This window comes from Felis catus, chromosome F2 (assembly GCF_018350175.1).
Source record: "Felis catus isolate Fca126 chromosome F2, F.catus_Fca126_mat1.0, whole genome shotgun sequence".
Lineage (NCBI taxonomy): Eukaryota > Metazoa > Chordata > Mammalia > Carnivora > Felidae > Felis > Felis catus.
The window spans coordinates 81,178,170-81,189,144 of record NC_058385.1 but is presented as its reverse complement, the minus strand read 5'-3'; the positions used below and the strand labels follow the sequence as shown (position 1 = coordinate 81,189,144).

General features: G+C 61.5%; 1 long non-coding RNA gene across 1 annotated transcript; it reads right to left on the bottom strand.

The window, feature by feature from the left end:
- Nucleotides 1–214: 214 nt before the first annotated feature.
- On the bottom strand, nucleotides 215–2,249 carry LOC111558573. Its single transcript, XR_002739604.2, has 2 exons — nucleotides 2,142–2,249; nucleotides 215–914 (listed from the first exon to the last, which is right to left on the bottom strand). It is a non-coding gene; the product is annotated as an uncharacterized LOC111558573 (long non-coding RNA).
- Between the last annotated feature and the right edge of the window lie 8,726 nt (nucleotides 2,250–10,975).

Below are 10,975 nucleotides of genomic sequence, written 5' to 3'. Positions count from 1 at the left end.
CTTAGAGAATCAGGTGAGGTCTATGCACCCTCCTCAGAAAAATGTGCAGACACGGGCACACAACCTTGCTTATGACTGTCACGATCTTCGGGGTTCACGGAGCCCGTGAAGCCATGTTAAAAACCCCAGTCCCCGTGCGTGCCACAATCAGTACAGGGTAAATGACTAAAGAGATAAAATTAGATGTCTACCTCATCGCAAACACAAAAATAAGTTCCAGATGGAGTAAAGACCTATATGTGAAATGCAAAACTGTAAAACGTTTTTAAAAAGCACAAGAGAATGTTTGTATCGCATCTCGGTGGTGACAATACAATAAACACACAAATCAGAAGAAACCAAACGACCCAAGAGGAAAATGGACAGAGGACGAGAACGCCAGTGCGCAACCAGGCAGCTCTCGGGCGAGGAGACCCAAGAGGCCAGTGAGGCACGGCGGGGGCCGGGGTGGGGGGGTGCTCATCCACACCCAGAATCGGGGAAAAGCAAAATAAAGCCTTAACGATGCACCGTTTCACACCCATCACCTGGCAAATGCTGATGCGTCTGATAACACGAAACGTTGGCGAGAACGCGGAGAGACGGGAACTCTCACCATCGCTAGCGGGCGGTAAATTGTCGGAGCCACTTTGGAGAGCAATTTGGCAGCTCCTGCGGAGGCTGAGGTGGCGCGAGCTCCCGCGAGGACCGCACGGTTCCGCTCTGGGTGGCTCCCTGCCGGCGACGGCGTGCGCTCGCTCACCACGACGCTTGTTCCCAGAGGCTTATTCGTCAGAGCAAAAGTGGCACGCGGAAAGAAGGTCTCTGCCCGGGGAAACATGTCCATACTGGTTGTTCGCACGACAAGAGGCCCAACGGTGGTTACGAGTGAACTAGATCCGGCCCCATCAGCACGGCTCGAACTCCAAGATGCGCTATTGAGTGAAAAGGGAAACAAAGTCATGAAAGGGAAGGTGCGGGACGGCCCCCGCACGTGGGTTTCTGGCACACGCAGCCACATTCTGTTTCGTGGACGAGCACACTGGCTCCCGGACAGCAGCTCCAGGAGAGAGGAAGGCTCCCTTCCGTGGGTCGGGTGGCCTCTCCTCTGGTCCTTCAGAAACACCGCAAGCAAGCGGGGTGAACTGTTAACACCGGGTCCCCCCGGGAGCCGCCTAAGTGCCCGCTATCTTGTCGCGGGTACTTGGCTACATACGGGAGGTCGCTCACACTTTCATTTTTCTAAAGACAATGTCTCACGGTTGTTTTATTTTAAGCGACAGTAAATGAGCCCTGCCGTGGCCGGGCGGCGTTGCACCTTGTTCCCGCCGCACCCCCCAGTTGGGCTGGGACACAGCGGCACGCGGCAGGCTCCCCGGGCTGAGGCCAGGTCTGCAGGGTGGATGCAGTAGGAGGGGGTGGTCCTGAGGGGAGGCCCCAGGAGCACGGGGCTTCTCACTGCCAGTTAGGGACCTTCTGATGGGGCCCAGTCCCCATCCCCATGGGCAGCATCCCTCTCCTGGACCAGAACAGGGCTGGCCCAGCAAGCCTACTTCCTATGGGAGACAGCACCCATTTCCTAGGGGACAGAACCACCCCCCCCCGGTTCCTGTGGGACAGGGCACCCATAAGAGGGTGCTGGGGGGTGGGCAGGGGGGTCTCTCTGAGGACCCGACAGTGAGCTGAGAACTGAAGAAGAGAAAGATCCAGTCACTTGGGAAAGTAAAATTTTTTAGGCAGAAAGAACCAAAATTACAAAAGTCTCTGAATCGGAAGAGATTGATGACAAGGAAGGCCGGTGTGGCTGGAGCATAATAGGGCAAGAGGGTTTGGAGATGAAGAAGAGGAGGAGACAGACTGAGCCCTGACACTGAGCCCTGACTGGGCCTGAATCCTTCATACACTGAGCCCTGGTCACACCCTGAGCCCCCACCCTGCTCACAGACTGAGCCTTGATCGTCATAACAAAGCAAACTGATTCCTGATCATAGAGAGAGCCCTGACCTCTGGCCCAACATGCCCCCCATCCCCTGTCGTGGGCTGAGGCTTGATCCCTGGTCACAGACTGAGCCCCCATCTCCGGCCACAGATTCGCTCCTGATTCCCGGCCGTGGGCTGAGCCCTGAGCCCCCGTGTTCTCAGCCCTGCGTTTCCCTGGTTACCAAATGCTGCTTCTTGGGGGAAGATGGGAAGATGGCCGTGGCCGGGCTCTGCAGCAGGAAATCCCCCGGGCGCTGGGCAGGGGCGGTCCCTGGCCCGGCCTGCACGCTTCCCTTCCGAGCAGGTACGCGAATCACGGCGGACACGTCAGGGCACGCAGCACGAGGCAGCTGCGTCTGCGTGCCTCTGCAAAGCCACCATGTGGCGCGCGATGCGATGCTAATTGCTCTCAGTGGTGCCTGGTGCTTTGTTAAAAAAAAATTTACTGTTGACTTTATTGAAAGGCAAAAATAGCACAGCATATGCTCTGACCATCTTCAGTGCTAACTGGCAGGGTGGATGGGCCCGCTTCTCAGGCCCCCTTGAGCACCCAGAGAGTCTCCTGCTTCCGAACACGCTCCCCAGGGGTGCCCGCTGGTGGGAGGGGCGCTCCGCAGGTAGCCGGCCGAGGACTTCACATCCTGTGTTTGCTGGGGACCTGACGGCCCAGGGCGGAAGTGGTCCCCAGAGCCTTCGCCTGGAGCTCTAGAACTTACAGTTTGTCTGCCCGGGGAGGACGGGTGCCGAGCAGTCGGGTGACGGGGCCATGGCGACATCTTGCCATGCTGTTGACGTTCGATGTCCCTGATGGTGCAGATGGGGACAGGGAAGCGGGGCTGTGGCAAATTAAGACACCTGTCCTACCTGTCCCTAGCAGCGAGACATGACTGTGAGGGACAGACGGGGCAGGAGTGTCCAGGAACAACCCAGAAAACCAGCAGGGCAGGATGTCTGAGCTGCCCTCTCCCTCCCTGGCTCTGCCCCCCTCCCCACGCCACTGGATCCAAGCCCATGCCACTGCCCGCTCGGCTCGGGACGGATTCTATAGTCTGCTGACCCTGAGCATCCACATGCTCGGCCTGTGGCCAGACGACAAGAGGCCAGCAGGTGGCTGTGTCCCGCACCTCACCACCACGCGGCGACAGTTGTCCAGACTCAGGGTCTGAAGGGGTTGCGGGGTCCCATCTCCCTGTGCCTCTGTGTGTGCGTCTCTCTTCGTTTCTCTAGCTCTCTGACTGTGTCCCCCTGTGTATTAGCCCTCCATTTCCTACCTTTCTTTCCACTCGCCCACGCACCTGCCCACTGGGCAAACACTGTGAGCACCCCCTCGTGCCCACCTAGCACTGTTCCGGGCGGATGAAAGGGAGGGAGCCCTGGCCCCACAGACCTTGCCCTGTGCAGGAGGAAGGCAGAGCCCAGCATGCGTGGCAGGAGAGGGGTCACTTCATCTCTGCGGGCGTCAGAGGGCAGGGAGGGAGGGAGGGATCGAGGTGAGAGCTGGGAGTGACGCTGAGCACAGAGAGCCTCCCGGGGGCCCTGGAGAGCAGAGGGTCGCAGATGACGGGCTGGACAGGATGGACCGTGTGCTCTGGAAAGTTGACCCTGGCCACTGTATGAATGGGTCATTTCAGGGACCATTACACAAGGTTGTCTTGACCTCCAGTGCCCCCCTGCCGTGCTGCATGAAGTGGGACAAGTGGCCCAGTGGCCTGAGTCTGAGTGCCCTACTGTCCACAGCAGCATCTGCGAGTCAGGAGGCGGGGGGTGGGGGGCCCAACGCGTGCAGACTGCCAGCACGGCCGGCACCGACCACATGGGAGCCACCGTCACCCAGCCCTGGTGGCCACGCTCAGCGCTCAAGTCTGACCTGTAGCCCCACTCCATCACCTTCCGTCACCCTCCAGAAGTCCCGTCCCGGGATCTACTGCATCCCCACACTGTGTTCCCAGAGGAGCATTTGAAGTGGTGGCCGGCTGTGGACCCTTCCCCAGGGTCCCTTGGCCCTGGGTCCTCCCCTCTCCTGCTGCAGCAAGCCCCCCACGTGCTCAGTCCCCCAGGCTCGGCACCGGTCCCCTGCCATCCACCCTGCCCCTCTCCTGTGCTCCCCAGCGCTTGGGGCCAGAAGCTTCCATGCTGGCAGTGGTCAAGCGTGTTCTTGCTCCTTCCCTAGAACACACCCTGCCCTCCCCCGCTCCCCATCACCGCCTCCCATCTGGACACAGCTCCAGCCCCTCAGCAGCCTGGCAGGCGCACCCCGGGATCGTGCCCAGGGCTCTGACGTGGGTCTCTGTTTAGTAGAAGGAAGTCCCGGCTTCCAGTTGCCTTTTGGGCCTGCCCCCCGCTCCCCACCCTGCTGTCCAGGACCCTGGTTTGCCATCCCAACTACTGCCCCAGCCCCTCCCTGCCCCCGTCCTCCGGGGCTGCCCAGAGACACAGTGCCAGGGCCGACCTGACCTTCTGACCCTTGTCCGTCTGTCCCACTTCGGGGCCTGTGGAGAGCCTCGCTGCCCAGCTGCTGAGCCGTGCGTGAGGACACCACCCAGCTCGCCCTCCAGCCTTCAGGACTTTGAGAGCGAAGTGCTCCTCCGGGGTGCTCCTCGGCCCCGGGGCCCTTGCACAGGCCTGTCCTCTGTCAGCACTGCCCTTCCCTTCCGTGTACCGCTGTTGGGCCCCACACATTCCCCAGGACGGCCTTCCCAGGGAAGCCCGCCCTCACTCCGTCATCCAGCTGTGGGCCGTTCCCCACAGGAGGTCACAGCCGCTCCATAGCACCTCCACTAGGGGACAAGGAGGAGGAAAGGGTGAGCTCGCCCATTGCCTCTGCCACCACAGTGCCCGCGGCATCGTCAGGATCGGAAATCCTTTACAGTTGAAAGGTCAGCCGACTGAACGGAGGCGTGGACATGAGCGGTACAAAGGGCCAGGGGTCTGCAGGGTGAGGGATCGGAGCGGAGTCACTGTGGGGCAGGAGCCACGCCCACGGTAGACAGGTGTGACCTCGCCTGTGACGCACGAGCCGGGGAGGTGGGGCCCGCCGGGCCTCAGGATTCTCTGCTGTAAAATGGAAGCATCGCCCAGCTGCCCGAAACGCAGCCCGACGTGGACGCCAGGACTCTTGCCAACGGCGAACGCCATGTCGTCAGAGCTCCTGGTCCGGTCCAGCCCTCTGCTGCACCCTTTCCACAGCACGATCCCTTTCCGGGATCGGCACACAGAAGCTGGGTAAACTCAAAACTACAGAAGCCTTCTGAGGACCTTCATGAGGGGCTCTGGAAAAGTGAGGTGCCTCCAGCCTCTGTTGCAGCTGCTGCAGAGTCCCGAGGTGGGCCGCCGGAGCCCTGTGCTCTGCGCCCTCCCCTCCTCCTCCGTCCTGGAAGGTGCCACTTCTGACAGGTCCTGACAGCAGAGCCAGGGAGCCAAGCCCGCACAGCGTAATTTGCCGCGTGGCTGAGTGAGGCCGCTCACCCCTCCCCCAGAGCCCCCCTTCCCAGGGCCCCCCTCCCCCAGAGCCCACCTTCCCAGGGAACCCCTCCTCCAGAGGCCACCTTCCCCAGCCCCCCCCCAGGACCCCCTCCCCCAGAACCCGTCTACCCAGGGACCCCCTCCCCCAGAGTCCACCTTCCCAGGGCCCCCCTCCCCCAGAACCCGCCTTCCCAGGGACCCCCCTCCCCCAGAGCCCACCTTCCCAGGGACAGAGGCACAGGTGCAGCCATTAAGCACCAGCCCCTGAGGGCCATGTGGCAGGATAATCAGCTGTCACCAAAGGACTGCTCTGCGTCCCAGCCCTGTCAGAGTGACCCACACGCAGCACTGCCCCACAACCCTGGTGTGGGTGCTCTCCCTGCACACCGGGGACCCCTGGAAACGTTGGGGGGGGTGCTGAGGAGGGAGGGGTTGCCTTTGAAACACAGGATTCTGCAGCCTCGGCAAGGCAGCCCAGGGAACCGCTGCTGGGAGCGGGCTCCGGGGCCAATGAACGCACGCGCCGAGCCACGGCCCTGGGAGATCGAGAGGCCCCATTTAATTGGAAGCACCTGCTCTGCCATCTCAGCCCGTGCAGGAGAGGGACGGGGAGCCGGATGCTCGGTGCATCTCAAGCAGCCACTTCTCGGAGCCCCAGCTCTCGGGGCTCCAGAAATGGGTCCCTGCGGAGGACAGGAGTAGGTCGGGAAGCGACGGTGTCTGAGGGCCTCTCAGGCTCCGAAGGGCCCTTCTGTTCATGAAGGGGCAGCGCCCCTGCTGGACGTGGTCCAGGTGATGTGCGGAGCCCCACCCGGCCGCGGGGCCGTGAGTCCCCTGCTCTGTTTCTGCCCAGACAGAAGATGGGGCTTCGGGCCCCGATCCCGGGACGTGCAGAGACACAGAGCTCCGGCTTCACCGTGGACTCGGGTTTCTCCGTCCTGCCCTGGATGGGAGGTGGATTGAGGGCCAGGGCTCAGCCCTTCTCAGACTCGAAGTCACAAAGCTAAGCCGGATGCTCCCAGCCCAGACCCTCCCTGCTGGGATCAGGGACAGGGAACATGCTTCACCTTTCCTCTGACAGTTCGGTGCTCGGAAGACCGGATGTGACCTTCCTGGTGTGGGTGCGCGGCGTGAGGGCAGAGCCGTGGCCTCGGTTGGGCGTGCTCCTGCAGCGTGGCACCGTAACCCCTGAGGGGCTCACGGTACTTATCCTCTCGCTCGCCAGCACCCGGGCTGGTGGCGGAGGCCAGTGGCTCACCCCACAGACTCCTGCAGACAGAGCGTCCCCCGGAGAAAGGACAGTCCTGTAGGCTGAGACCCTGGCCCCCACCTGAGGTCAAAGCGAGGTGGAGGACGACCAACTTCTTCCGTGGGGTGAACGGTCCGGCCAGCTGGTCTCCGCAAACCTCCCTACGCCAGATGGCTATGTGCCCGGGGGGGGGGGGGGGTCTCGGTGCCACCGTGAGCCCAGACAGGCTGCCAATCCATCCAACTCTGGAAAATGAGTGGACTGAGCCCAGGATGCTGGGGGACACCCATTAGGAAAGAGGGGACATGGTATCTGAGGGAGGAGGTCCTCGGCAGGCTGGGCCCGCGCGAGCGTGGGTTTGGGCAAGCGTGCAGATCACATGGCCGGTGCCCTGCTCCGGGGGGCACGTCCACGGGCCCAAGGACTCAGAGCCTGCGGGATGGACATTCTTACTCACTAGGTGCCACCAGGAGACGGGAACCCCTCAGGGTTACGAGGCCAGGGCCGAGCTGACAGAAAGGAGGCTGAGGGTTACACCTCGGGGGAAGCCAGGCAGGGAAGCTGGGGACGCTGGGCCGGAAGGAGGTATAATGTACCATCCGTCATTCACCGAGGCCAGGAAAGACACAGGATGATCACAACTCAAGACCGAGACAAATCCTTGACCCCGGGGAGTTCACAAGATACTTCTGAAGTCCTTGAATCCCCCTGTCTCAAGACAGGCTCAGGTCCAGAGGCTCCAGCTGGGATGGGATGGGAGCACAGGGCTGGGGCCCTGGCTCGGCAGGTGAATTTGGAACACCGCAGCGACTGATTCCTTCTCTCCGTGAGACCCTTGGCGGGAAGGCCCCCACCTTCTCCTCTCAGCTCTGTCCAGTGCAGGGCTCCATGGAGCTTGGGTCCTGCCTGCGTGATGGAGTCACCCCGTCCTCTCCAGCAGCCATACGTGACAAGTCTGGGTACAGTGAGGTCTAGCACTGAGGTCTTTATCTCACTATCCCGGCACAGTCCCAGGCCCAGAGTGCATGAGGGAACAAATGTACACATGAGCGAATGCAGGCGTGCGTGAACGTGTGCCTGGAAAGCCCAGAGGTTCAGTGCAGGGCAACCTCTCTAGCTGACCCTTCCCATTCAAGTCCAAGCCTGGAGAATCACTTCATCCACACTTGGGGTAGGTAGTTGCCGAATTTTCTCCCCCCAGCCCCCACCACACGGGCCTACCCCTTACCGGGCAACGTGGAAGGCCATCTACAGGAAGCCCCGTCCCGGGGGGAGGCTGGAGGGGGAAGGGGTGCTGGCGGAGTGGGGTGCTCCCCCAGCAGAGCGGTAGCCAAGGGCAGGCCCACACGGATGGCTTTGTCAGCCTAAAGGACCACCACCGTGGAGGTCTCGGGAGGGGTCCCGGGAGAGGGACTCCGGGGCCCGGTGGGAGGGGGCGTGTCCTGCCCACGTGCCGAGGGGAGGGCAAAGCCCAGGTTCTCCGCGCACTGTTTTTTCGGGGGGGTGGGACTGCTTGCGGGTTTTACGCCCCTCTCTTTATTAACGCCTCGCTCTCCTCCAGATTCTAATCGCCTTCCAGAAAACAGCTGCTATTAGCTTCTCCCCTGAGCCTCCAAATCCCCGGAGCTCAGCAAAATTCCCCTCTGATTGAGGCAGCTGTGCTCGGAGCCGCGCGTCCGCCTTCGGAGCTCATCAAAGCCCCTCAAAGGGGAGATTAGCGGCAGCATCCCATCAGGCACGGCATTGTCGCCATTCAGCGCGCCAGCCGCGCTTGGCCACTGCGGCCTCGCGGAAGACACGGAATTAGAGAGTGCGGGGCTCTTGGAAGCACAGGCTTTCAGAAGCACGGAATCATCAAATCTTCCCCCCAAATCAGCTTAGGGTGTTAGAATTTTAAGGATGCATCCTTTCAGAAGCTCAGACTCTTAGAAGTCACCTCGAATTTTATTCCCATTAAGTTTGGGGTAAAATAAATACATCTAATCTGACACCGTCTATGCAGCCCAGCATCCTGGTTATTAGAAGCCCAGAAACGCGACATCTGTGGGCCACAGAAATCATGCAATCTGGGGACGGGGCGGGGAAGAAGAGACTCTGAAGCACCCCCTCTCCGAGCTCCCCGCAGGCCTGCCCTCCCCTGCCGCTCACTGTGGGAGCAGGGCTCACTGTCACTGCCCAGTCTGCCCCCTCATTACCCAGGGGCAGCTGGGGGAGACGCTCCCCATCCACTGTGACTGATGACCCTAGGCTCCACCAGAGTTCCCTGCATGTTCACACCCGAGCCTCCTGCCCCCACCAGTGAATGTTCACACCGCAGCCTCCCGCCCCATCAGTGAATGCTCACACCCCAGCCTCCTGCCCCCACCAGTGAATGTTCACACCCCAGCCTTCTGCCCCCTCAGTGCCTGTTCACACCCCAGCCTCCTGCCCTCACCAATGCATGTTCACACCCCAGCCTTCTGCCCCCTCAGTGCATGTTCACACCCCAGCCTCCTATTCCCACCAGTGAATGTTCACACCCCAGCCTCCCGCCCCCACCAGTGAATGTTCACACCCCAGCCTTTTGCCCCCTCAGTGCATGTTCACACCCCAGCCTCCTATTCCCACCAGTGAATGTTCACACCCCAGCCTCCCGCCCCACCAGTGAATGTTCACACCCCAGCCTCCCGCCCCCACCAGTGAATGTTCACACCCCAGCCTCCTGCCCCCTCAGTGCATGTTCACACCCCAGCCTTTTGCGCCCTCAGTGCATGTTCACACCCCAGCCTCCTATTCCCACCAGTGAATGTTCACACCCCAGCCTCCTGCCCCATCATGTGTGTTCACACCCCAGCCTCCTGCCCCCTCAGTGCATGTTCACACCCCAGCCTCCTGCCCCCTCAGTGCATGTTCACACCCCAGCCTCCTGCCCCCTCAGTGCGTGTTCACACCCCAGCCTTTTGCCCCCACCAGTGAATGTTCACACCCCAGCCTCCTGCCCCCCTGTGTGTATTCACACCCCAGCCTCGTGTCCTACACCATTCATGCTCACACTCCAGCTTCCTTACCCACCCCATGCATGTTCACACCCTATCCTCGACCCCCCCGGTACCAGCAGAACCCTCTCTTTCCCTCCAGCTGATGTCTTGAGATGCCCCACACCCACCTGTGGCCCGTATCCCACCCCCGATCAGATGTGACTCGCTGGGGCCCTTCTCAGTCACTGAAGCAAAACAACAGGATGGGCTTTGGAAAGTAGTTGCTGTGGCCAGAGGAGAGGGCAGGGGGCCCTTCCCCATGAGGCAGCCCATCCCCGCCGCCTGGGCTCTGGCCTGTCTGGTTCTGGACCACTGGAGCAGCCCCTCGGCTGCCCTGCCTGGCACGCCCCTGCACCCCACCCTCCCTCATGCCCTCGCGGCCCCAGGTCCTCACATGCCACATCTCCACTACTAGTCTTGGCATTCAAGGCTCCCCACCTCATCACTGGAACCTGCCTGTCCGTCTCCTGCACCCTCTTGGGTGCCTCATGTCCCCGGCAGCCAGGCAGCTCTGGACCTCCACCACCCAGCGAGTTTCCTGGCCTCTGGGCCTTTGCACGGTGGCTTCTGCTCCCTGGAATGTCCTTCTCCACCTGGTAGCCTCCCCCCTCACACACCGTATGAAGCGTGACCCCCACAGCCACACGGTCCCCTCTTTGGGGGCAGCATCACAACCGAGTTTCTCCCTCTCACTCGGTCAGGACTTTCCCATCTGCCGGCACTCTCCCTGGCCCCTGTTCCCAGCAACAGTCCCGAGGATCCTGAGTGATCAGCTCGCCCTGTGCTGATGAGGACACGCTCATGTTCAGAGAGGTGGGGTAACTGAGGCAAGGTCACACAGCCTCTAGGCAAAAATTCAGCTCTGCCTATTCGAGGAGCCGTTTAAGTCTCTGCCTAAAGAAGGCCTCGTGGCCGGTGACCTCAGTGGGTCCTGCTGAAGAAGGCATCCTCTAGAGATGGGAAACACACAAAGTACGGCCCTCAGTTTCCCCACCCATAGAGTGGGCTGACGTTCTCTCTACTGGATGGGGCTGACGGAAGCACGTTCTGCAAACCTCTTATCGTGGCAGCTGACGCGGCACAGGCACGCAGCAAACAGAGCGCTCCTGGGGCACACGGGCCGGAGGAGGAGCAGGGGGCCTCCCGAGACCCAGCGCTCAGGTCTTCTCTGAACCTCTGTTTCTTCTTCGACTTCGGGAGAAGGGAGGCTGGTAACTTGGCCCCTCTGCCCTCCCAGTCTCCGCACATAACGGAGGCGGCTTTTCTGTCTACCAGGTGTCAGCCATCT